General features: G+C 39.0%; 1 pseudogene; it reads right to left on the bottom strand.

Annotated features, from left to right (window-relative positions):
* Positions 1 to 1,050: 1,050 nt before the first annotated feature.
* On the bottom strand, positions 1,051 to 2,551 carry LOC150049379 (small ubiquitin-related modifier 2 pseudogene; annotated as a pseudogene).
* Positions 2,552 to 3,970: the final 1,419 nt, after the last annotated feature.

Below are 3,970 nucleotides of genomic sequence, written 5' to 3'. Positions count from 1 at the left end.
TGCTAAGATACTCAACTTTACTATGGGCCTAAACCAATTTCCTGGTATTATGTAATTGTTCCATGTAGTCAGGCTGTGCTGTGGTGGTGGAAAGCAGATGATTTCTCCAGGGTCTTTGTGTTCCCAATCATGGCTGGAATTTAGAGGGTGACCACACTCACGCACTTTCTCACGACCCACCTCCCTATTCCTGAGTTTGCTATGAGTGTGAGAATTCTTGATGTTACAGAGCTGAGAGTTCCAGACACTGAAAGCCTGCGTGTCTTCTATCACTATGAATGTTTGCTCTGAAATTTCATGTGAAAGTCTTCACTGAAGATGCTCGGTCCTTCCTAAACTGCTTTAGACTTCCTCTTATTCTTATCCTTATTTTCCCGAGAATCGCAGAATTCTCTTAGCTGACTGCCAGGAAGTTTTTCTAGGAGAATTTAGAGGCAGATGGTATAGCCTACCAGCTTATGTAATACTAAGACCTCAGCTAAAGTGAAGCCTCCACAACAGTGCAGCGTAAATGTCCTTATTCTCCATTCATGTTTCCAGGTTCCTGATATCTTCCATTCACAGTTTATTCCACAGAAACATGAATGAAATACGTTATTTTATTTTCCTTAGTGTTGGCTTCTTACTTTGGGTTGAACTCCAGTTAAACACTTAAAAATAGTTTAAAGAAAAAGTTTATGAGCATAGAGGTATATGCCTATAATCCCAGCTATACAAAAGGCATAGGTAGGAACAACAAAGTCAGAAGCACACTCTAAGTAAAAATGAGAGACCTTATCTGAGAAAATAACTAAAGCAAACAGAATTAGGAAGAGTGGCTAATATATGTTGACATTAATAATTTTGTCATACTTGTAGCTTGAATCATGATCAGATTTTTTTTCATTTTAAACAAGAAGTTTATTTAAACAACAAGATGCTTGACTTGAAGGGAAAACTATCTAGGATAGTTAAAGACAGGTTTGCCCTACATGTAACAGCTACATACAAAAAAGTTATAAAATTATCCTTGGTTTTACAATTATAAATGAAAACATTAAAGTTCTCCAATCAAACAAGATATGCAAGGATGATCTTTTTTTTGTTAAAACAGTGAGGGCAAAATAACTTACTGAAATATAAAGATAAAAGCTGAATGTGCATGCCACTACTGGAGAAGGGGGATATTTTCACAGACCAGTATTTTTCCCCATCTCATCTCCATTTGATGTCAATCAAAATATACCATTGGCCATTTAGTTAAAAAAAGGAAAAAAAGAGAAAAGAAAAGCATTATATTTGTGCACATACACCAGTTACTTTATGTACAATAAAGAAATGGGGGAGGAGAAAATGAAACAATAGAAAAAACTATACTGCGGTAGTCAGCATGTGGTGGAACCAAATTGCAGTTTTCTAATGAAGAATGTATTCTTGGTCTATAAGAACAAAGTTCTGGAGCAAAGTAGCAGGTTCTTTTTTTAGTAGACACCTCCTGTCTGCTGCTGGAACACGTCAATTGTATCTTCATTCTCCATTTCCAACTGTTTCATTGATTGCAGGTGTGTCTGTTTCATTGAATGGCTGCCCATCAAATCGGAATCTGATCTGCCTCATGGACAAACCCTGTCGTTCACAATAGGCTTTCATTAGTTTACTAAGTGGTGTATGCCTCTTAATCTTAAATTGCACCACAGAACTGTCCTGCCCCGCCACCTTCACATGAATATGATCGTTGTTCTCAGTCTTGACTCCTTCCTTGGGCTTTTCATCCACCATCACCAGCACCCAAGTCTCTTCAGATGTCACTTCACAAAAGAGGTCCCCAGTCCGCACAGAACGAGCACACAGGCACCACAGCAACTGGAGGAGGTGGTCCAGGCCCATGGTCAGTTGTAAAAATCATATTCTGTATGACCATTTCACCTTTGGTCTTGATCAGTAATATTCTAATAATGCTTCCCAAATAGCAACATAGGCAGAGACTTATTAGAACTGCAAATTTACCATGAGCCCTGACTCACTGACCCAGAAACTCACTGGATGGTCCCTAAGTTTCAGCAAACTTCCTGTGTGATTTTGATGCAAACTTTAGCTTGCTAAGGCATTTCCACCGATTACCTCACTTACAGATAATAAAAGTATTCCTCTTCCTTTTCCTAGTAGGAAGGATCCTAAATAGAATGCTTTCAGATTGAGTGTGAAAAAAATCGTTTATGCTTGTGAATGCTTTAGAAAACAGTTATAACCTGATTTTGATACACGTCAGAAGTGACACAAAATGGCAGGTTTCTGTAAGCACTGAACACTTTCCATTTCCATCTGTAAAAGCCATTTCCTCTTTCGTTTTGCTTCTGTACATTCCTCATGTTTTATCTCGTTTCCTAAGTAGCCCACTCTTTTCTCCAATTCTTCAGTTCACCATTCAAGTCCCAGCTGCCAATTTTCTTTATTCTGAAATCCTTAGGCTATAGTGTTCTTTATCCTTTTATCATTTACCTGGATTGGATTTTGCATTTGCTCATTTAGTCTAACACTGAATCCTTTCTCGGTTATCAGCAAAAGAATGCAAGTATCTAGAAGAAAATACATACACAGGTAAATCCCATGTCCTTGGAGTGGAATGCAACACTAAATACATGGAAAAGCAAGGGGGTGTTTTCTAAGTTGAACTACCAGTGGTTGTCACTCACAATTTTATTGGTCTCTAGCAACCGGTTAACGGGTTGGTTTATCTTATATGAAGATGTCTCCATTCATTCCCATAAAGGAATTATATTCTAGAAAATGACAAAATACCAAAAAAACCTCCAAACTTTGCTTTGGTAGAGGTGCAAACAATGTGCTGTAGGATCACAGAGGTAAGAACAAAATGACATGCTGTAACCAGAACTTTATTCTGTCTCAGCATTATAGGCCAGGAGCAAGCCTGGCATGTGCCAAGCACTCACTCTTCTTTCTAAAATCTGTGAGTCCAGCTGTGTTGCCATGGCTACGCCTCTTTTCCCTTGGGGAGTAAACCACACATTCTTTATCATCAGATGATTCTTGAGCACATTGCTCAGTAAGCTCTGTATACTGGAGAAATGAAAACTTTGGTTCCCACGGAAGGGGGGGGTTGTCCTAAATTTGGTTTAGGTAGATGCTTCTGCTAACATGAACCATGAATCTACCCACAAAGCTGCTCTCTCTCAAGCTGTGGGACTGTAGAAAACCGTGGACTGGATGAAAAACTTCACAAATATGAAAGGTTACCTGACTCCAGAATGTGACCCCAGAGGAAGGAAATGGACTACCCTCACATTGGGCAATTTTCTCTTGAATTTGTTTTGGGGAGGGGTGTATTGTTTTCTTTCTCAATGAGTTGGGGCTAGAATCTAAGGTCTTCTGTGTGCTAGAAATGGCTCTACCACATACTCAGCCCTGATACATCAACGAAGCCTTAGGATAAGAGCTAAACGATCTCCATTCTAAGCACAGCTACTAGTTAACTAATTCCCTGGGAAATCGCCATAAACATGGCATCTAGTGTCTCTCTACAGGAGGAACAGATCACTGGGCTCATTACAAAGATCTGGGCTGCATCAATATATTCTGTCATTTACAACTTCACTGAGGTTTTATGCCCATTTAGTATCAGTTTACAGGCCCCAAAGAATATGTTTGCCTTACATTATGTCTCACTTTTTTATTGTATTTTGTTGTCTGGATAATGTAAGAGGGGTTACAGTTACATTCATCAGGTGGTAGGTACATTATTTTTTGAAACTTGATACCCTTTTTCGTGTTTTTGTCCCCATTTCCCTCCCTTACCCCTCCCAGCCATCTTGTTTTCTCCCCTTTCCTTCCCTTTTTCAAATAAACCAATAAGTACGCACACAGTATACCAGTATACACATTCAGATACAGTAACCTCATGAGATTAACCATAAGTGGAAAAAGAAGAGAGAGAGAAAGGAATGACTTTATATAGTACATTAAGAACAGCAAT

The sequence above is a fragment of the Megascapheus bottae genome, chromosome 20, assembly GCF_031878675.1.
Source record: "Megascapheus bottae isolate mThoBot1 chromosome 20, mThoBot2.hap1, whole genome shotgun sequence".
NCBI classification, from domain to species: domain Eukaryota; kingdom Metazoa; phylum Chordata; class Mammalia; order Rodentia; family Geomyidae; genus Megascapheus; species Megascapheus bottae.
The sequence above is the reverse complement of the archived record's forward strand: the minus strand, read 5'-3'. Positions and strand labels throughout refer to the sequence as shown.